This window comes from Lepisma saccharinum, chromosome 2 (genome assembly GCF_977018435.1).
Source record: "Lepisma saccharinum chromosome 2, izLepSacc3.1, whole genome shotgun sequence".
Taxonomy (NCBI): domain Eukaryota; kingdom Metazoa; phylum Arthropoda; class Insecta; order Zygentoma; family Lepismatidae; genus Lepisma; species Lepisma saccharinum.
In genome coordinates this window covers 120,073,407-120,097,928 of record NC_139230.1, presented here as the reverse complement: position 1 = coordinate 120,097,928, position 24,522 = coordinate 120,073,407, and the positions used below count along the sequence as shown (strand labels likewise).

At 37.6% G+C, this 24,522-nt stretch overlaps 1 long non-coding RNA gene across 1 annotated transcript; it reads right to left on the bottom strand.

Moving 5' to 3' along the window:
- Positions 1 to 2,823: 2,823 nt before the first annotated feature.
- LOC145984481 (uncharacterized) lies at positions 2,824 to 24,021 on the bottom strand. The gene is made up of 3 exons (XR_014441326.1): positions 23,867 to 24,021; positions 14,472 to 14,546; positions 2,824 to 3,020 (listed from the first exon to the last, which is right to left on the bottom strand). It is a non-coding gene; the product is annotated as an uncharacterized LOC145984481 (long non-coding RNA).
- Positions 24,022 to 24,522: the final 501 nt, after the last annotated feature.

The window sequence follows — 24,522 nt, the reverse complement described above, 5'->3', positions numbered from 1 at the left end:
CGGTCACTTTCATGGAGAGTGCCTGTTTTTGTTCTTCCATTTCTTCTTTTACTTGTCACCTGTAAGCAACCTGTATTTTATGTACGTATTCTTCTCGAATCTAATCTTTACAATGGTGTAAGATACATATTACCATTTTCGTTGAAAAACCCTGTCACTAAGAACAAAATGCATCCCTTGCGGTCCGTTTCCAATACTAACTGCATGGGGAAAGTACTGACAGCGCGTTGTATATTGCCAGATATACCGTTGCTATGGCAACAGCGCCGGATGTGACGTTCACTAGACCAGCGTATTGTCTCGGACAAGATGACTATGTCGTTTGCATACATAAGGACTGGTAGTATACTTTGCACTCCTAAGCATGGAATAGAATCTATGAACAGTGAAAATAGCACTGCTGATAGGATGCATCCTTGTTTGAGTCCCCTGAGCGAATGCTGCAGTGCCGAGACTTGGTTTCCATTGCATCTTACTCCGAATTCTATCCTCGCATATATTGCTTTCTGTGCTCTGATCATGCGCGAGGACATTCATTTCTCATACAGTTTTCCCCACAAAATATCCCTATGAACTTTGTTTAATGCTTTTTCAAAATCAATGAAACATCCGTATAATTTCCTCCGCTTCTGTTTTATTTTCCTCTGTACGAGTGTTTGTAATATGTTTGTCTAACGAACTGTACCCTTTAATGAAGCCCGCTTGTAGTGGTGAGATTTTGTCGAATATTTCTGTCCAATTCTGGATCCTACGGTTTAAGATGTGTGTGTAAATTTTACTCCATATAGGTTATAAAGAAATCCCCCTGAAATTGTTTGCGTAATTTCTGTCTCCTTTCCCTTTATAAATAGGACAGATTATGGAGCTTGCCCAGTCCTTCGGAAAGTACTCCTCTTTAAAAATCTTGTCAATTAATTTGCTTTGTGCTTTCACCATATGAATGTCAGTTTCGTTGGCTTTGAAAAATTCCGCCCAAATGGAGTCAAGTCCTGCAGCTTTCCCCTTTTTCAGTTTCCTTATCGCTATTTTTATCTCATCGACCCCTATGTCTTCGTCGAGAATCGGAACGAGATCCCCTAAAAAGTATATTTCTCGCGTAACTTCTAGGCGTGGTGGCCCTCCTTCTCACCCGACGACACGGCGACAGTGTGCTTCCCAAATGTAAGGTTCAATATGTGCCCAGTTGCTCTTTTGGCCCCTTAATTTCTGTAATATGAGCCACAAAGCGGTGTTGTTCTTTTCTGCTACGGCGTTTCTTATATCTTCAAAATTTCCCTGTTCCCATTTATCCTTTTCTTCCGTTAAAATGTTGAAAAGAGCTAAGAAATATAGTAAATTTGCAAGGTGGATTGATTTTTTTAGTTCTTCAATAAGTTTTGATATACATCGTATTCCATTATCAAACAATTTAATCGCAGACTTTCTTTCAAGAATGTATGATAATTCTCAGTACCATAAAGATTATTTAGATAAAGCTTAAATTGATTTTGTTAGTATGAACTTATGGGGAATTTCCTACATTGTTAAATTCCATTGATTGACTTGCTTTATTTTACTTCACTTTTTGTGTCACTTTTGGCTAATTTGTGAAGATGGTAATGAGTGATTAAATTATGATAATAATGAATGGACACTCACAAACATCCATCCGCAGGCCGAGATTCGAACTCGTGACCTCTGGCGTTGTAACGCTATGTACTAACCACTCCGCCGCGGGGGCCGGCTATTAAATTAAATTTTACCAGATCAAGATAAAGGTGATGACATAAAGGTAATAAATAACTAAATCATTAATGTTAATGAACATGTTTTTAATCATTGTGTACGTAATGGAATTTTTTATAAGAATACTAGAAATAGCTAAATGACAGCCATTCAAGTTTCGTCAAAAATAATAATTTGCATGGAATTGGTTGCAAACATATTAGTACCTGAAATCCTAAAGAAAACTTATGGGAAAGAATGATAAGTATTGAAACAAGATTGTATGTAATACAAATATTTTGACCACGTAAATTGGTTGGTGGAATAAAACATCTTAAAGCTGTTTTCCAATCATGATTGCTTTGTTTTGACAGGTATTCTTCAATGATATGTAATGTTCAACAATTACGAGTTTGCTATGATTTGCATTTCTTTGTGAGCCGCGTATTATTGAGTTGTTTAAGGGCAGTTTGCGAATTAACGGGGTGGGGAATGCCGGGGATTTTCAGATATTAAACTACACCAAATTAAATATTCCTTATCTGATACATTGAAAATATATTGTTCAAATTTTTTATATTTTTCTCAATTTTGTTCAGATAATGTTATATTTTTATCCCTGCCAGGGAAGATTTTATTCCCCTGAAATAAATGTACTTCTGAATTATTCAGTGAAATTGGCAATGGTCAAAAAATATCACAACTCTCTAAAAGCGGTGCTTAATAATTTCTGATGACAAGGCACCCATTGGAGTTAGTTTTATTTTGTTCCTTAGCTAGTTTAAACAATTTACAACTTGTTACTCTATCCTTTACATCGTTACCCAAATTTTCCCAAATAAAATTTCTTCGAAGTTTCCTCAAAGCTTTGGACCAATTTGAATGTAACCTAGTGCGAAACACAGAATGGTAAAATTATTTGGACATTTTTCAAAATTTTAGTCTTCTTTCCTGCTGTTGTATGATTTGCTATCACTTAAGAGTAAAGTTTCCTAGTAAAGGTTGAATGTTAAACTTTTATATTTCATTACTTTAAAACAGAACAGTACATTAGTTGAATTCATATATTTTAAGTATAACTTGGTTACAAAAATCATATAAAAAGAACAATATCCGTTCAGTTGGTCGTAATATTGTTTGTAGAGACATTAGAAAACAAAGCGTTCTGGGAATCAGGGAATATCCTGTTGATGGCCTGGTCCATAATCACACGGAGCAATCCTCTTGTTTTCGCAACAAAATAATTTGTTGTTAGACATACCAGTGTATTCCCAACCAATTTGACAGCATTTTATGAACAACAAAGCCTGTAAAGACTAATAAGAAACACATGGTCATATCTTTTTACTGATTGGAAAAGTTATTACAAAATTGTAGTGCCTGGATACTTTTTGAATGAAAAATCCGTCCTTAATTTAAGGCGTATAATATAAATATGACACTTAATTTCAAACGTTACTTTCATATTACTTATCGGATAATATACGTAGAAAACATCTAAGAATCTAAGAATAATGTGTAATGTATGAAAGTAAGTACATAAAACAACCTGTAAATGGGAGTTAATTTGTAAATAGAAATTTCCAGAAAGAAAAATTATGTTAACATGTTATTATCAAAATTACTGATATTAATCTAGAGGTAGGAAAATGACAAATTGCAGAGACAAAATATATTCTAGGAGTTTTATACAGGGAAAAGTGACAACTTTTTTTCCCCTTTTCTTGTGTCTGTATAATTTATCTACACCTTACGCAGAAAACTGTTTCCGATATCACTGTGCAACAAATTTTAACATTTTTCTGCAAATGAAATTAGGTGTTTTATGCTAAAGTGCATGTCCTGATCTCAGATATTGCCTGAAAAATTGAGTATCACAACACACGGTTTTTAGATTCAGAGAGTGGTCCGAAAATCATTACCATGTACAGCATGCACACAACGCTGACATATCCTTCAAGCTTTCGTACTTTAGGTACAATAATGTCCGCAAAGGCACGAGACATTAAAAGAAAATGAAAAAAGTATATTTCGAAACATAGAAAAAAATTATAAACGGTATTACGTATTAAAAAATCGTACATGTTCTTAGTAGTACATTTGGAAATAGGCTTCTCTGGGCTGCTTTTTGCTTGTTGATCTCTGTCTCTTCCTGTAGAGAAACTAATAGTTGCCTGCTAACATCAATGTGTCCCAACTAAATTGGTATATCCTTTCCATTTACATCATGTCCTTATGAAAACGTTATCCCTAACAGAAGGAATGTTTCAATGAGAGTTGCAAATACCTTGGTTACTTCGTAGTTCCCAGAAGGTCAGTACACACACGTCAAACGATTTCCATGCTGCTGATGTAACTCAATTTATTACTGCTTTGAATTCCTTGTCATTGAGGAGAATGCTTAATTGAGATACCATAGAAACCCTGTCATAGCTTACTTTAGGCTCAGTCACCTTCGGAATCTTCTCTCTTGGGCACGGTGCCACCTTGTCCAACACTATCACAAGAACCCCATCGAACTAAGTTTGATGTGAAATGGAGATACAATTATTTTTACTGGTGGAACTAAAGGTGTTTGACGAACATTAGTCTCGCCATTCTTATCATTCTCTAGTTTTGGCAATTATTTCTTCATGTAGTTGTTGATGAGATGTCTCAGAGGTAAAAAAATATCTACAGAACTTTGTATAACCTGCTTGTAAACCAGCAAGGAACTGCAGACATTCCAAATATGTGCTTCGTAGTTGATCGCTTTCACTAGTGTTACCTTGGTGCCATAGGTCTTCTTGATTCCCATACAGCATGCTCCATGAGAGAGGGCAACTGAATCCTATTATGAAGAAGAACAGCCTTCAGACTAAGTTTGGATGAATCCACAAAGCCACCACAAAATATTTCGTTGGTTGTTGATTAAAGTTGATTGTATGGTTGGTAGGGTAAACATTACATACACAGTATAGTGGAAACATTATAATGTACTGGTTTTCACAAACTGAAACAAAGTACGTAGCCTGACACGTCACCGTTAGAAGGTAAACGTAGACCTAATAAAGTAGGCGGCGAAATGCCTGCAGTGTTGCCAGCTCAAAATGTGAAAATCTACCCATACCGGATATGAGTATTTTTGAACTTGTAGTGGAGGCGTAAAACTGATTGCATATTTGAAATCAGCATACCAAAATTAAATGCTGAAATAACTTTTGCACAGTGTGATCCAATTTTTCCCTTCTTGGTGATATGATATTTTTATATGTACTGCAGTCACTAACATTCCAGTAACCTAGGTCTCGCAACGACCATCATTATTGTATCGAGAATTTGATGGATTGATTGATTTCATTTTTTACGTCACTTTTCTGCTACTTTTGGCTAATCGTGAAGATGAGAATGAGTGATGGATGATATGACGAAATTAATGAAGGGAAAGTCACACAGCACACACATGCCCATGCAGGAATTCAAACTTTTGTGATTGAGCTGCATTAAATTATGTATAATCATGATATAATCACGCAAAGAGAAAGAAGAGATCAAATATGTTCAATAGTTCGTTGTTTATCACGATGTAGTTAGTTTAATTCTATTCGTGCGCCGTATTGCACGATATTTGAAAGGATATTTAACCACGTTTGTGTTTTATGTACAGTATGTATTTTCTTTTGTTTATCCATGTTTCACATTTTCCTAGGTCTTCTTGATCTTTCGAGGGCAGTTTCATTCTGGTGCTGTGTGGACAGGACACACACACACATACATACATACATATATACATGAGGATGATCAGGCAATGGCGGCGCTCCGCGATGAGGCTGACAAGGGACGGGGGGCAAATACCTATGTAAAGATATCTCGGGGGTACAAGAGATAGACTGTAATTCAAGGGGAGAACTGATTGTCGGTTTGACTGAAAATTTGGTAGCCTTAGGCTTGGCTGGGGTTGAATTACACCAGCATAAGCTGATTATTAAAAAAGAGAATAAATTAAACAAGTAGAAATGCAGCAATTGCAACCAGGGTTAGAGTTGTATAATATGTGAGAGACATCTCAGAGCTTTGTCTGCAAGGAAAAAGAAAAAGTGGAAATCAGTTTTGAGAAAAAAATCTAGTGTGTGTATACTAGGCATTTCCTCTTAGTATTATGTGTAAAGTAACATTTATGTAAATTGGTTAAAGTGTAATTGTACAGGAGTTGTATTAACGCGCTCCTGACTCGCCCTAACGATTTGTAAGCTAATGTAATGTAAAAAAAATATAATAAAATCATAAGAGTTAAAAACAGGGGGGACTGGTGAAATGAGAAAGAAAACACGGGGATAATTCTAAAAAGTGAACGTTTCATTACGTTACATAAAATGTGGGTAAATGTTAAATTACATAATGTTGGTAAGAATAAGTTGCTTGAACCTATTTATTATGACAGGAGTGATCCATTTTCAGTGCTGGCATTTACAAATGTAAGCAGTTCGCCTAGCAACCGTGACTTAAGGACTTAGCACGCAAGGATTGCCAATTCAGCTTATTTACTTCCTGAATTCATTTCTTGTTTTTTTTCTTTCGAAGCGTAGAATGTACCAGCGAATGAAAAAGAAAAACAAAGTCGTGAATACCAACCTCGCTGGATACGCAGTGAGTCAAATCAAAACTCATTGATTAATTTTGACTTATGTGGAGTATTCATACATTTGATTAACTTGAGCAATATGATAAAGAATGAAATGAATAATTAAAAAAGTAAGCATGATCTACAAATATTCATGGGGGGAGGGGAGAAATTTTCATTAGTCTTACAATATTATTTTGTTTTAACTTTCTGAAGCATGAGTTCGTTAGGCGAGGGGAAAGGGGAGGGAGAGGGGAAATTCTGCGGGGAGGAAAGGTATCTTTCAAACGTGCAATGATAACGGGTGGGAGTTTTGCGTGACAAAGTGATGCGGAAATGGAATATGAGAATAAAGAAAATTTCAGTTGAGCTGTAAAAAGTAGGAGGAGGGGAAACAGTGCGGTAGGGATTTCGTCAGGAGTGTTCAATTATTAACATCATAACTAGGTTTTAGACGGGATACATTGATTGCGTCTGTTTTAGGTTTCCCACATCCAGAAATGAAAGTGACCTCATACGAGAGCTCATCTATTTTGCGTTTGATAGTGCCCTTGTACTTATACAAAGAAGCAAACGTCTTTGAGACGCCAGGGGTTGGAGTCGAGTCCAGTAACCAAACAAGCTGTGCTGGTGAGTATTCAACCTGACACGTGAGTCTGTCTGAATAGCGTTTTTGCAGTGCAAATCGTTTGTGAAGGTTGTCATGCGCTGTCTTTCGTATGGATGTCAGCTGTTTGAGTCTCTGGACGTTTGAAAGGGATATATTGTCAGGGTTTGTAGGAAGTACAGCATCTGCCAAAAGTCTGGGATGGTGAACAAATAATGTATAGTAAGATGTGTGGCCTAGTCCTGAATGAAGACTAATATTATGACTGAAGGTAGCGTTGGCCAAATAGTTACTCCATTCATCCTGTTTTTCTAGTACATATATCCTCATTATGTTCTTCAAGTAATTGAATGATTCTTCAGCTACTCTATTTCTGAAGTGACCAGCGGTGTCGATATATTGCAACTGGGTACCAGTGATATTTGCGAGCTCCTTTATCAATAAACTCGAGTTCGATGAAGATCGATCTAGATAAATTCCATATACAAGAAGAAACTTGTCTACTAATCCCGAAGCAATAGATTGTGCATCACGATTAGGCAAAGTGGTAGTTATAGAGTACCGAGTATAGCTATCTATCATTGACAAAAAGTATTTATCCTTGTTTTTCTTAGAGGATACTAATGGTCCACAAACATCTATGTGTATTTGGCGAAGAGGAAGGGAGACGGGGGGGGGGTGAGGTCTGGAGAGTTTGGGGGGTTGATCCTAGTGGTCTCCTTGAAATATGACATGGGATACAATTACGAACTTGATCATAAACGTACTTTTTCATGTTTGGAAAATCATAACGTGACAACATGAGGTTATAGGTCTTGTGACCACCTTGATGTGCTGCCATCATGGAATTGCAATGAACTAAGTGAAATACATCTTTTCTCAATGCTTGTCTGATACATAACTTGTCTATAAATCCTGCCTTTTTTCGTGTTTCTGTATAAAACGTCGTTTTTTAAAACAAAGGAATAAGAATGTTTTTCAAACTTAGGATTACTCTGGGGATTACCTTCCAAGACGTGAATGATTTCTTGCAAATGAGCATCATTACGTTGTGCTGATTTGATATCAACATTTTATGATTGTAGAAAAAATACTGGGTGAAAAAGTTCATTTTGATCATCATTGTCATCATCATCGTCGCGTTTCTTCTCTGTATTCGTGAGTGGTAGGCTATTCTGGGCCATTCTGGGCGGACCTAATGTGTATAATATAAAAATCAAAGCTTTGAAAGAATAATGCTGCGCGCCAAAACTCCTGATAGATTTTTAGTGGTACGTAGATATGATAACGCACAATTGTCAGTCAGGACTGTGAAATGATGGTTGATAAGGAAGAATTTAAAATTTTTCGGTCCATAATAATCACCTGCTACTTCTAATGAAAATATGTCTACTTTCTTTTCTGTGTCGGTGAGGGATTTTGAACAATATGCGCAAGGATGAAGGATACCTTCATCGCCAGGTTGAAGTAAAGCTCCACCTAATCCGTCCGTAGTTACATCCACAAATACGAGTGAAGACCTTTTTGGGTCGTATGCGCGAAAAATAGGGGCGGAGGTGATTTTTTAAAAAAAACTTATCAACACTCTTTTGATGTTAATTTGTTCATTCAAACTTTACATTTTTTACGAGTAGCTTAAATGCGCATTCTGTACGTCCTGCAAAATTTTGAATTAGTCTGCGTATGAAATTGACAAGGCGAAGAAAAGAACGTGATTTCTTCTTAGTTTGAGGGGGGAAGTCAATTATTACCCTCAAAATGTGATGAGAGATTTTAAACCCATGCATCGATTCTAAATGCCCAAGAACTTTAATTTCAGTGAAAGCAAACTGGCATTTTCGTGGAGAAAGTTTAAGGTTGGGTTTGCGAAGCTTCTGAAACACTATTTCAATTAAATTGATCATAGAAGGAGGGCTATGAGAATAGCAAATGACATCGTCGGTATACACTGAAAGTTCAGAACTATCTATTCCTTGTAATGCTATTTCACTTACTTTTTCCATTACTTGACTGCTCGTGGACATTCCTTGGGGTAATCGTTAAATGCGAAATGAGCCTAGGTCGTTGACTGAGAATGCTGTAATGTCTTTAGAACGTTCTGATAAGTCAACTTTGAAAAAAGCGCTAGAAAAATCCAAAATTGTGTAGAACTTTCTCCCAGACATTTCTGTCAAAATCGTTGTGATGTCTCTGGTCAGAAGTGAGATCGGTTCAATGACCATGTTCAATTGTCTTAAGTCACTAGCCTAAGAGAGCCGTCAGATTTTTACTAATACTACTGGATATCTATAAGAACTGCCCATACAATGATCATACAACCTTGCTCTGTTGTTGATTTTCTTTTTCATGGGTTGACGGTAGTGAAGTGGCAAAGGGTATGGTCTAACGTATACAGGAGTGTTATTTATGAGTTTGATATCATATTTCGAGATTTTAGTATTAGATAACCTATCGCTAGGTAAATTGATGTTTCTGCGTACGTGTATACTAGCTTAAGAATTTTTTTCTCTGTCTTCTGGTGGTATTTCTGGATTGACGTTAAGCAGGGAAGGATCGTACTTTTGCTGGTTTTCACTTAATTGTTGGTCTTCTGTACTGTTTTTACTACAAGTATATGATTATTTAACCTCATTACTCGCAGGATTCCAAACAGATGTGACGTCATCCAAAATTTGACACAATGAGATATCACTTATGGGAGTGTTCATTTATAAGCTAATAGGAGTGTCATTAGGGATGATTGCATGAATGAAATTGCATTTACAGTAGCATTTGGAATTGTAATAGCAAATTTAGCCATTTTTGATTTAGATGGGGTGAAAAGCAGGGTTGATTTTCTTGGTAGGTGGGGAAGGGAAAATGGACATGTTAATGTATGTTCGGGTGTATGGATTTTTTGATTTGATGTTTTAAGTCCACTTTATACACAGAAAGGCTAATCGGGACTGGACCTACAGTTTAAAGTGGGATCCGAACCGCTATGTGCCTCCATCGGGTATCGAAGGGTATATGGATTCAATTGAACTATTTATTTGACTGTAGCTGTACCTTTAAATTCATTTACATTCTCAATTTGACTAAAGATGTCATGTGACACTGTATGAGTAGTTTGTTTAATTTTGTAGATATTCCACTTTGATATATGCCTTAAATGAATAATGGTAATGGTATTGTTGTGTAGTTGTGTTTTGAAAAAGTCATTTCCTAAGATGGGACGGCCTCCCCGATGGCGCAGTTGTAGCGTCCTTGCTTTGTAATCAAAGTTCCCTGGTTAGATACCCGGCGGAGGCACATAGTGGTTCTGATCCCACTTTAAATTGTAGGCCCAGTCCCGATTAGTCTTTCTGTGCATAAAGTGGACTTAAAACAACATATAAATAAATCAATCAATCAACCTAAGATATGAGGAAGGGTTTTTGATTCTACAACTCTAAAGGGATGTGAATATTTGTATTTACCAATTGTAATAGGGAATGCTACAATCTCAGAGACAGGTAGTTTTATCCCAGTTACACACTGAATATTGCAGTTCACATTGTATGTTTTCACTTGGGACGGGAGTAATTATCTGGGAAAAATTGAAATTTGAGAACCCAAGTCTACAAGTAAATGAATTTGATTTTCCTGATTGTTGGTGTTAATGAAATATAACCCATTCTTCTCATTTACTGGAACTGATCTGTTCTGAATTTGTCTTCGGAGTTGTTCTTGCACACCGAAAATGAGTTTAGTTTAACGGATTAGCCTCATCTGGGTTTTAAAAAACGCCTAGAACTTTCGTGATTGGCCCTATTGTAAAACACACAGGGTGGTTTATCCACATTGTCGCGATTAGCAGTATTTCTGTTCTGTCCCCTTCAATTAGATATTTGGTTTCCCCGAAATTGAACGATATTGTCCTCTTTTATTAGCCCTGTAGTGATTTCTGTGAGTGGAATTGTTGTTTTCCCCCTCACTTTTAGATCTTTGATCCCTGTTATTTGCTGGGTTATTAGGGTTGAGCGCGAATTCCAAAACATTCGCGCAAAAGTCAAATACGGAGCTGGGAATTTGTGTTTCTTTTGCGGAGAGACATAATTTCTGAACTTGGTTCGTAATCTCTTCTACTGGATTAAGTTTATCTTTTCGGCGGCTAGCATTATGGATTGGATTGATTTTGTATGTAAAGTCCATTTTATGCACAGTAATGCTAATTGGGACTGGATCTACAGTTTAAAGTGGGATCCGAACCTTTATGTGCCTCCACCGAGTATCGAACCCGGGACCCCTTGATTACAAGGCGACGACGCTACCACTGCGCCATCGGGGAGGCCTTGACCGCTGGATTAGTATTGTGACTGACTTCGTTGTTTGTCACTTTTTGTGACTCCGCGCTGTTGGGATTCAAGGAACTAACTGAGTGACAACGCATGCTATTCGCCTGAGGTGGTGCGTAGGAACATTGATTACACTGTGGGGCTGAAGGGTGTGGACTTTGACCGCTGTTTATAATGTGCTGGGTATTTGAATATGCGGTTGGAGTAGATGTATTGCTGTGCTGTGAATGAATAGACGGGAAAGGAGGAAAGAGTTTTCACTGACTGAGTGTATTTTGCTTGTGCTAGCGCATTCTCTATTTGTCTCTGTTCTTGAACTAAACGAGTCTGTATTAATGTTTATTGACGTTTAAAATTCTGTAAATGGGAAATCAGTTCTTCTGTTTTTAAAAAAATGTGTTGTTAGTTAAGCATGCAATAAATTTTGAACGCAATCCAGTTATTATATATGATATAATCTGTTCTTCGGATGCCTCAGGAAAGCACTGCATACTAGAGATTTATTTGCTATTACATAGGTATGAATGGGCTCAGTCAGCAACTGTTTTCGTGCTAATACTATCTGTACGGGCTGACTTGGCATGTAAGCTCCCTTGAATAACGTACTGAGTTCATTATTGATGTGGGCGTATGTTAAGTCATTAAAGGTTGGTCTTGTCTTAATGTCCTGGAAGTGAGTTAAAGCTATGTCTGTCAGAAAGAGTTTTCTTTTTAGGGTCATTCTAGTTGGTCGCGATGGCAATCGTCTCAAATTTGAAGAAAAATTGCTCGATTTCTTGAGGATTTTGCCCGCTAAAGTCGTGAGGATACAACGCTTTGGGTATTCTGGCCATTGCTGGGGGTGAATCGGAAAGTCTGTCACTGGGAGTACTGGTTACGGGTGCTTTACGTATTCTTTTGGGTGTTGCAAGTTCTTGTAATATTGGTGATATTCAACTTGTGCTGCTCGTGAACGAGTTGCACGAGGTGAGAATACAGAGGGGACTTGATGGTTGGGCGGGGTTCTGTAATAGCGGAGGTTAATTCTAGTATTTGGCCTAGGGATTGGTCTAGTTCTTCATGCAATTCTAATTGTGATATATTCTTACGTTATTCTTATGCGAGAAGAAAAACAAGTGGGGGAAGGGATAAGTTCGTAGCAAGCATACATTACGTCAGGATAAAACGAAACGCTGTCATTAAACAAATTCAAATGGTTATTAGTAGCATTTTGCAATTGAACTTTACGATTGGAACGCAATGAAAATGTTCGACGAGTGAGGTTAATTAACAAAAAAAATTCTGGGGACTTGGAAAAACTCCTTAAAATTTAGGACTGTTTTGCACGGGAGTATACAAAATGGTATGAAAAAGACAAGGCGTCTCCATTATGAAGTGTTAGTTGAGGGATTATTCTTATTTTAAACAGTACAAAGTTGTACGGGGGGAGTGTTAGTGGGGCGGGGATTTTATAAGTAATTTGTACTGGAGTGTACAAAATTACGAGAGAGCCAAAAGTATCTTCACCATGAAGTGTGACTCAAATATAGATCGAGGATCAAGAGTCACCGGGATGTACCAAATAATAAAGCGAGAGGTTTATGGTTCATAACTAATTCAAAAGCGACCCTTCCTGGCCAATGAAGGAAAATATGAATTATAAGTGAGTAAGAATGCTCTCTCCACACTATCATACCTGCCCGAAGTTCTTGTAGAGTCTTTTCGAAGATAAAGATATATATGTTGTGTCCATATCGTGTCGTAGTCCAAACTTCGACTCTGACCAACTTGTCCTGCGTGATCGAAGTAGATTCAGAATAAACATGTGAGCGAATGAGAGCGATGTCCTTCCGGACTTCGCGTTTATACTCATGCCGGACTAGAGGTTGTTACTCCTCCAGTCCTCTATCGGCGAGGCTTCTCTCGTAACATCCTGTACGATTTAAGTATTGAAGCAACATTGAATGCAACGCATTCCTGGTATAACTTTGAGGCAATCGATGAAGGAGGAAGGTTATCGAACAGTGGAAGAGAGCATTAAACGAACCTCTTCACTAACTTCACTCATTATACTTCATCAACATTTAGGCTATATATATATTGTAGACGGTAGGGTAAGAGTGCAAGACCCTAGCTCAGTGTGTGCTCCAACTTGGCAGGAGCATTGCATCAACTCGGGGGTCATGTCCCTCCGAGTATAAAAGAGGGAGACCCAACGTCTCAGCCCTCTCATTGGTCTTATTGCTACCATCGACTGTCAATCGTAAAGTGTACAACTGGACTGTATCGACCTGGAGTCGACATGACGAGGTTAACGGCTGAGCAAGGTGAGTGACTGGTAATTGCCTTACCGGGTACAATCCCCTAAGATAGCATACCATTAAACATGTGTGCAACGAGACGACAGTCTTTAAATTAACCATCTACCAATCACCCGGTGCCGTCTCTATCGCCCCGAGATAATAGGTGTGAGCAAAGCTAGTGGTTGGAAAGGAACATGTTCTCTACGCCTCTAGCCAGCTAATCGCGAAGATGATACGATAAAATTGATGAAGGGTCACACACAAAGAACACCCATGACCAAGCCGAGATTCAAACCCGGGATCTCTGGCTTAGTTGTCAAATCAAATGTTTTTTTGTTTTTTTTTTCGAAAGGAAGTGGGAGTTTTCGTGTACTTTTTAGTAGTCATTCCTCATTTTGCAATATTTTCCTGTCTTTGACGTTTTTTTTAGGAATACTGGGTCCTAAAGAGGTGAGAGGTTTTGACTCACACCAACCACCCTTGGGAACGCCACTAATTGCTACCCCAAGTGTCGACGTCACCGCACGTCACTGTAAATAATGTACGCCCAAGAGTGTCATTGCGTGTGCGGTTCCTGTTATCTCGACACGGTGTGTATATTGCTAAAGCTATATCACAATATTAAACTTTTATTACAAAGAAGATCAAACAAAATCTCCCCCTCATGAAATAACACTTATTTAAAGAAAATCGTTAAACTTGCCCATATTTTTATATTAAATGTGTGTTTGTCAGAATTTATTTTGAGCTCAGTTCTTGTTCAGATAAAGTTTCTAAACAGGACCTATAGTGTAAAATGAAATTAGAACCATTGTGCCTCTATCGGGAATGGAAAACATGGAAACCCCTGATATCTAGGCGACTGCTTTTTCCACCAAGCCACTGGGAAAGACCAGTAATTTTATTTAAGTGCTACATATCCCATATTCATTGTTAATAATGGTAATGACTAATTTATTTACCTTCGTTATTTTCCTTTTGTCGATAATATGTGCACACGTCTCGATTTGGGCCATTTGAAAGAGAAAGTTGCTTTCCTGAAACGAAAATAAAATTATCTGAAATGAATGAAAATTTGCTGGGAGAGTATTAATTTCATCTTCAGTGGATTTGCTGAAGGTAACTACATGCAGTGCTATATATGCTCGCATCTGAACAAATCCACAAGACCACCACACATTGAAAGTGTTTATTTAAATTTGATATCATAACCACATTTTCAAATTATGCGGGATAATGGAAACAAACGTCACGTGTTTTCATACTGATAACATCTGGCCTTCGTGACATAAACCTCCATGGAAATTCGATTGCTGTGCATGAGGTAAGTGGCCTTATACACTGCTTATAAATGAGGCGAATTAAGTAAACTCGTAACATTTAAAATAATTGTGGTTTAATGTAGCTTGATTGTAAGAATCTATTAAGGTTGATTTTTTTTCTTTTACCATGAGAATAATTGTTTTATAATACCACGTTACTTCTATCCACCACTTTCAATAAAATTTTCTGTGCTACGGACATCTTAAATCTTAACATGTCCCAGAATTCTTCCATAAAACAAAATTTACAAAGTATATTTTATCAGATAATATATTTTTTTAAAAAATAAGCTGTAATTCATTTGTTTCTTTTGTCAAAAATGGTTTTATCTTTTCTTTGATTTCGTTTATTGGGACTAGTGCTGTTTGCACCATGTGGGTTATTTCCTGCTAATCACGCCGATCCAGAAATTTCCGGAATTAAGTTGTACAAGTTACGTCGCATGATTGATGGAAAATTGGTAACTTTGCATCTTCCATTGTGGCACTTACGTAGTATTCCTACTCCGTGTGCTGTACAGTTGTGGAAAAAAGTTCTTCCCCATAAGACTTTAATAGCAGTAACTAATGTGCCGGAAGGGTAGGCAACACACATTGCACGTTTAGGTGATCGGGTGATTCTGTCTGTCTCAAGAGCAACTCGTCTTTCATGCAATAGCAAACAGACACAGGAAATGTAGAAAAGTCACGTGACTTGTCAGGTGAAATGTTGTTCGTCAGAAAATCGACAAGAGCTACACGTTATATCTCCGAAAACGATTCGCCTAAAAACGTTGAACGAAACGCTAAAATAATTCTTGCATTAATTACATAGGCTACTATACTATACGTGCCGTAGTAGCTCAGTCATTAGGGAGTTTTATTACCATGCGAGAGATCTGAGTTCGATCACCGACGGGGGAGAATCGGTATTTTGTCCACCTGTTCAATCGACCCCTGTGTCCACCCAGCGTCGTATAAAGTGGGTACCTGGAGGAAACTCGGAGGGGGGGGGGAAGACGACCAGGGGCGTGGTGCTGATCACATCAACCCCACTTTCGTCCTGATCAAGAAAGCTTGGAGACTTATCTCCACACCCCCTACACGCCTTCATGGCTTGGTGTATAGCACAAGGTAGCACATTGCTTTATAATTTACTACTATACATCCTGATTTTGTCGGAACAGAACTTCCCAATCTCTACGTGAGCTTTCTTCTAAGTTCCGTAGGGATGTAAATAGGCTCCAATTTTTCTTGACACAATTGATACATGTTATATTTCGTCATAAGAACAACAGCCGATATCCTTTGTGTGCGTGAGTTGGGCAGGGGGGGGGGGAGTGGTATAAGCCAAACATGTGAGGTGATCCTTTTCACACTACTCCATTCTCAGAAATAAATCTCAATTCCACAGACTGAAAATGTAACACTTTCTACATCTTAGCATGCAAATATCTAGTATTAAAGTAATGTGTGGAAAGTGAAAAATTAAAGATTTGTAACGGCACACTGGAAGGTTCGTATTTTTTTTTCAATTTGAACTGACATTCATAATATTCATTAACAATCGCAATGTTGACTAAAACTAAGAATAGCTCAGTCGTTCTGCTACTTTCAATTCTTCATTAGCGTAGTCACCGTAACTCTCACTTTCTCTCTCTCTCTCTCTCTCTCTTAGCCTTTGCGATGATGCAGTAATAGCGGAGTCGCCTTGTAATCAAGGAGTCCCGGGTTCGATACCCGGTGGAGACACATAGTGGTTTGGATCCTACTTTATACTGTAGATGTAGTCCCGATTAGCCTTACTGTTCATAAAGTGGACTTAAAATACCAAATAAAAATAAAAATCACCGTAACTCTCTACAATGCCAGATGATCCAGGTTCGAAACCTGTTGAGGCTTAGATGTAGTATTGCATTCGTATCATTACCCATCATCTTCATCGTCGCGATTATTGCAAGAGGTAAAAATGCGACACAAAATAACCCACACAGAAGCTTCGAATCAATTTAAATATTGGTTACGTTGGATATGTGTTGTCTTACAAATCACTTCCTGTGATGTATTAGGGTTTTTGATGAGAGACCGTTTGTATAATACATATCTTTGTTGCGAACAATAAATAGTTTTACGTTCACCACACTCTTCGGTTGCTTAGAAAGAGTACGGAAGAAGGATCTCTAAATTTTCGCTTTCAAATGTCAATGAAATTTTAACATAAGTTCAGTGTAGGCCACAAAAGAGATTTACATATTGTTATGATATTTTTAAACGCCCCAAAATCGAATTCCAATAGAATACGATACTACTCCTTACGTTCCTGTAAATGTTCACCATTAGTTTGGCAAAAAAAAATAACAAAGTTTTCCGTGTTTCCTTGAGCAAAGATAAGGCGCCTGCTTGTAGCAAGCAAGCACCAATTGCTTCAATCAGTGACCTTCACTGCCAGAGTGACTATCAGCAGGCCTGCTTTCATTCCAGTGTGCGTATAAAACAGGTATTTTATTTCGTTCGTTCCCGTCCACAGTTATACCAAGTTTACATTCTAATATGTTCGTAAAATATGTAGTAATCAAGTTGTATACATTATGGTCTTCCAGAGTGTTGTTGCCTGCTATTTACACGCGGGAAATGGGGGTGTTGTAAACATTTCTGAACCCAAAGGTCGAGCACGAAGTAAAAGTCGTGTAAGCATTGGAGGTAATAACAAGGAAATAGAAGTTGAAGGAAATGCTGGAATAAATTATATTAGAAATTGAGTAAAAACAGTTTTCATCACAGATATGGCTATCATATCACTCTTCATTGGAAAGTAGGACAAATTGTCTCAAAATGTTGGACACGAACGCATTTGCAGTAAATATAATAGGTTACTAGGACATATTAGCATATAACGAGAATATGACACATCTTAAGCTCAAAAATTAATGTCGAAGTGAACGGTTCAGTTCAAAATTCCTCAACTGCTAATTAATAACACGACCGTATGTGATTTCAACTTGTGTATGCAAGACAGAACGTTTTTCGTCGAAACGGGGCCAGGAAAACAATCCATGAATTCGGGAAGGAAAATTTAAATTTCGTAAACGAAGTCTGGAAGTTCTTGTATATTGAAATGTAAAAGACTATTATACACTGGGAAAAAACAGAATTGTGTGCCTTATTTCTTGTATATTGTTACTTCGAACAAATTACCGATACTTATAGTATCGATAACACTTCACAAAGTAAGCATTTTTATACATATATCCGAACTTTTTCGGTCCTAGAAAATCAGCAAGTAATTTCTGAGCTGGGATTATAATTGCTTTTCCAAACATCCAGTAGCAACCATGCACACTCTTTGATTTAAGCATACTTCTCCAAGAAAAACGTTATCTCAGACTACCCTCAGATTTTTTTTCTCTATCTAATTTGAAGTTACGTGATGTGCAAAATACGTATAAGACATTTGTGATTTCTTTCAAATTCCTTCCGGAGGCCAGACAATTCTAAAATCTAGGACACGTCCGGAAATAAGAATGCTGCTTATAACCTTCATTTGTTTCCTTATTTAGCGTCGTTTTTCTTTCACCTTTTGCTAATCAGGACAACGAGGATGAGTGATATGATGAAATTGATAAAGGGGCAATTACAAAGAACGCCCATACCCGCGACGGGATACGAACCCAGGACATCACACATCGTAGCGCACTGTGCTAACCACTCCGTCACGGATGGAATTCTTAGAGCCCTAATCGTTTCACAAGCATTTTTCCTATATTTAACTACACACGAAACATAAAGATCAATCTAAATAAACAGGTGCCAGTTCACACTCTAACCGTTATGAAACGTATGCATGTGAAAATACAATATAATATATATTTTTATGTAGTTGTGTTTTATTATTGAATATAAAAGAAATATATTAGTGATAAAATGACGGAAGTAGAGGAACATTTCCAATGAAACAATTATGCCTTATGGATATTTCTATTTCTTGCCGAAAAAGGTTCCGAATTCGAGTTCCCATCAAAATGGGTTCATTGTGTATGTTCATTCACGTGTAATCATAAATCGTCGTCATGAATAATTTAACTTCAGAGGAAGGAAACTGAGGTAATTATTAATATAGACAATAACAAAACAAATTTTATCTTAAAGCCCTGGCTTTGCTCTACATATTCCATCACGGGGACTGGCAATTTACGTAGGTGTAGACACGCTTCGTACAATTTGATGATATTGCGATTACCTAATGGATGTACAGTCACTTAACTGGACACCCCAAAATTCCCATTTTATTACTACTGTAAATTGTAAATTAACATAATATCACATAGTTTACCTATTCATAATATGCGTTTCTTTGGTGCACTTTGTGGATTGTTTCGTGGTTGTTTTAATTAACGTTCCATTAATCAACATGAAATAAATCGCGGCAGGGAAAGTGGAGGGAAAATGACAATGAAGCAGAACGAGAGGCCCTTGGTTCCCGATTAATGAAACTTTGTCTACATGCAACTGGGTTGCTGCGTGAAATCGCTGAAAATGTCATTTCTTAATTTCTTAATTTTGCTTATTTTATATTGCTTTTCTTGGAACTTGCGTCAACAAAGGCGATCAGGATGATTATTGAAGTTATGAAATGGATGATAGGACATGATGATCCATGCCTTAAACACAATTCTAAGTTGCGACTAATGAATATCGATTCGTCTTATCATTTGTCAAGTAGTTATTTTTAACTCCAATCTTTTTCAATGAGTACTGGGTTGACAGCATGTGTGTTGTGCGATGATGATTTAATGAAATCCATCACTTCAGTGCACTTTCTTGACAATGACTCTAATATCAGTGAAGAAAACATTTCCTTACGAGTAGCTGTTGTTAAGAAACCAATTCCTGAAACTTTTCCTGGAGGTCTGTCTCACAGCGCCCAGCTGTTGTTTGTTATGGCTTGGCCTGGGGATATGACTCACGCTGCTGTCAATACTCAATCGTTCCCGAGAAGCCAGGTTCACCAGGCAAACCTAAGCGATCATTTTGTTATTTTGGTTGCATAGACAACAGGCTTTAAGATGTTACGATATCGTAGTTCAGGTGGCCCTCAAACTACTTTCTCTGACTGTACACACATACAAAAACCAACCAACTGACGGGCAGTTCGTTTAGCGAGTAAAATGTTTTTGAATGCTGTCGTATCAGTTAGGTATGTGGTTCCAGAGAGGGTGAATGAGAAAACTTGCTTGGTGGCAGTGAAGAATAATTTCCAGTACTACTTGATCCGAAAGTCTCGAGTCTATAGAAATCATGAGACGAAAACTATCATCATTCTTAAGCAGTGGCGAAGCGTTCTCCCTGCCTACTCTAATAATATTTACCTATTTCATTACTTGTGATTTCATTATGTATGAGAAGCGCTTCTGCGATTGTTGTGTTTCGGACTATATGACGTCCCTGCTATCGACAGTGCAAGAGTTACGCAATCGAATTCATATTTAAGAGTTTAAATAGTTGTATTTAAGGATCGAAATATAGAATTAAGTGAGGAGCTTGAAATAATGCACTATCATCATTATTTTTCTCAAATGCTTCAATCGAAACCAGGTCAAGGGAAACAAAAATCATGACAGTGTTGTTTCCATTAAAGTACACTCTGTTCCTGGAATCTCTGGAGCAAGCCAAAGAAAAAAGTCTTCTGCGCAAGTAGTGACTCGAGAGGACTCGGCCAATGAACGCACGAGAATTGATGTGAGTTCATGGAGAAGAAAACGCACCTGCAGCTAATATCCGTTTGCAGCAGCGTGCACTGCTTTGCTCAGCCAACTCACTTTCTCCTTTTCTCTACCGTTATACACGACTAAGCTCCAAAGATTCACGAAACAGAGTGTAGTTAAGACAGAAAAAGCTCAAAAGACGGAAATTGATAAAGATTCAAGGTCAGAACAACAACCAATCCAAAACACAAAGTTATCTGGAATAACTTCAAGGAGTACAATGAATCAAGCAGTTCCGATTCAAAACATATTCAAACTAATGGAAGCATAAAAAAATAGTGCAAGGGGAAATCCTGTTCCAGTTTCACATAAAGGGAAGAAACAATTTTTGAGTTTTATGTTTATAAGTCCACTTCATACACAGACATGTTTATCGGGACTAGATCTACAGTTTAAAGTAGGATCCGTATCACTATGGGTCATCCAATATACAGGATGACCAGAGAGATACTTCAATCTTACAAATAGATTGATTGAATTGTTGTTTAAGTGCACTTTATGTACATAAAGGCTATGCTTGACTGGTCCTACAGTTTGAAATGGGATCCGAATAACTGTGTCATGTGCCTCCACCGAGTATCGAAACCGGGACCCGTTGATTACAAGGCGACGACGTTGCCACTACGCCATGTTATGTTTGTATGAATATTGTTTTGTGCATAACATAACATTGTGAAACCAACAAGCAGTGAAGCTAACGCCAGAGAGCTTTCTTTTTAGGGCCTCACATGATGGCGAACTGGTAGCGTCTTCGCCTTGTAATCAACTGGTCCCGGGATTGATACCCGTGGAAGCACAAGTGGTTCGGATCCAACTTTAAACTGTAGGTTCAGTCCCGATTAGCCTTACTGTGCATAAAGTGGACGTAAAACAACAAATCAACCAAATCAACCAACCAAGCCAGAGAGCTTCCTGTAAGCTCCATAAGATAAACCAATAGAAGAATCCTATTCATCAAATGATATCTAAAGCGTGCAAAATTGGCTTTCATCCAAGTATCTTTCTCAGCATGCTCAATATTAACATCTAACTTAGAAAGTAAATGCAAATATTTTAGAATTTTGTATCTTTAATTTCACTAATATTATGTGCAACTTGTTTACATGAGGTGCGACAGAAATATGTTGAATTAAAGACTTTCTGCCTAATATTTTTTGCAATGAGATTAAGGTAATATAGTTTCTAGACATTATTTTAAAAATATTTTAACGTATAAAGCTTTGATTGCTTCTGAAAATCACCCCCACCGTTCGCCAAGCAGTGACACCACGCTTAGCACTATTGCTGAAGTAAATGGAGATATAAGGCTCCAAATGAAGATGTGTACTATCGTGGTCACATTCCAGAAGATGAACTTGATAATGCTAAGTATATAACTAAACATAATTGTATGTCTGTCTTGTTGACCAGTGACTCCAGAACTTCTATAGTTAAAGACATTGAAATACTAACTCAACGGAAGAATTCCATTTAGTTAGAGCAAGAACACGAAGAGGTAAATCCAAGAAAAAATATTACTCTCTTCCATATTTAAAACGAGATGTAGTGCCCGCCATTTATTTGATAGAGAAAGAAGTGGAAATGACGAAAATATGCGTAAAGTTGTGTGAAATAATATATGCAATTTATTAAAAATATAAAATTTCACAAGAATGGGGAGATTTTCTAATTTTCTATGAAACGTTATGAACGTGAATATATATATGGCAAAGGAATCTCACATCTATTGAGTCGACGTTCCAATTTCACTTCTAGGACTCTTACCTTGAAACATGCTAATGCTGTTCATTGGATAATGTGGGAAGGAAAGGAAATAAGAGTTCAACAAAACTCGTAGTTGGAATTTCCTGAATCGACGCAAGCAGCACGAAAAAACTGTGGGCGCAAATAACCCAGTGCAACTTTCACGATACATTTTATTTCTAGCTGTACTTCAATTACCCATGAAGTGTGTTCTCTCCCAGCACTCGCTAGTCCACAAATTAATTCCAGTAATTAAATTGTAATATATATATATATATATATATATATATATATATATATATATATATATATATATATATTGGGTGACACTAACGTTTATTGAAAAAAATGTTCTACAACTACAAAACGAATTGTTATGCCCAAACAAAGTAAATTGGTTAAACTAAAACTAATTGATAAACATTTATACAACACTTCCTAATGACAGCGTACGTGCCAGATCAGCAATATTTTGTAATTTGTTTATTTCTACACACAAACATATAATATATATATATATATATATATATATATATATATATATAATACAGGGCATACACATAAGAATGGTGTGGTTTCAAAAGCTAATAAACATATTATTTTTCACCTTACACGGCCACAACATACACCGTCAGCGGCGGCAACTGTCCAAGTTTCTTACGCGTTAATTATAATCCTTCAGTGTGTGCACTCTGGGTTACACGACACACACCCACACGATAATCAAACTCATCCCAGATTCAGTGTAGCGTGTCCGCTGTAATATCCTGCAGTTAATGCGTTATCCGATCACAAAGTTCATAATTATGAACATTATAGTTATGGTGATACATAAATGCTACCTTTAACGACCCCCCAAAAGAATGAAATCACATGGTGTTAGATCAAGCCAACAGGGTGGCCAAGGGAGTAGGTCGTTGTCTCAACGTCCGATCCAGCGCTGTGGAAGAACGCCATTGAGAAGCACTCGTATGTTCCTGTGATAAAGGGTGAGGGCGGGAAGGGGGATGGGGGTTCCTTCCAGTTGTAGAATGTAATCGTCATAATTGGTATTCAGTAGGGGTAACCTGCTTGCTCTAGTCACTGACTTGGGGACTTCACTGAAACGCCTCATGCACAATTCCTTTGTTGTCTTCAGACACATGAGGTTGGCCAGAACTCCTGCCTTTACACAAGCATCCAGTTTCCACAAACTATTGGTACAACCTGGTTACGTTATTCTCGTGTAGTGCTGCTTTTTAAAATCGTGCACTAAACTCATGCTGCACTGTAAACACAGACCTGGATCCCTCAAAACGGGACACACAGAAACCCTTCTCCTGCTGCGATGCCATCTTGGAAACTGGCCCCGTGGCCTCACAGTAAGCATGACAGACGAACTTCTGGTAGCGCATGAGAAACGTGGACAGCTGCTGATGCTGACAGTGTATGTTGTGTTCGTGCTAGTTAAGAAATAATAGTTTTTTAACCGCACCATTCGTTTGGGTATGCATTGTATATATACACAATGGCATATTTATAAATTATTCCTGTTGAGAAATGCATACTTACCTCATTCACACAGTTGTCGGAGCAATTATTAACGCCGGTTATATTGCATGGGACTTTGTGAGGAAATCTCGTTGCAATTAATGGTTGTCCTTTTGTGTTGTACCGCCTGTCCACCTGGATATTTCCAAAGATACCACAAATGCAAGAAGACTGCTTTCTACTGAAGAAATAGTAACAAAAAAATCACTTGACACACTTCATATAGGGGTACTTTAATAAAAAAACACATATTTCCATGTTTGTTATTTTACATCAAATGTATCCCTCTACACATTGATTGCAATGATGAAAATGCATATATACACAAAGTCGAAACATACATCCAGGTCTTTTCCAGATATCAAATTTGGAACCTCTAGCATCAGAGCGCGCTACACATACCACTCCTCCATAGAGGTCAGCTATACAAATACGCTCTTGTATTGCAATCGTAAGAAATATTTCCATATTTTAGTGGCAGTAGCCTCCAAGTTTGATTCCTAGTGTAAATTTCATAAAGACGGCCTGGCCCGATTTCTATTGGCTACTACAATTGAGAACTGCACATGTGAACGCTCGCGCTCAGCGTAATACTTGCACCAGTGTTGGGAGAATCAGTTGCCATAGGGAGGTAGAATGTTCAAGAAAGTGCTCGTGCCATGGAGCTGGTAATTGAA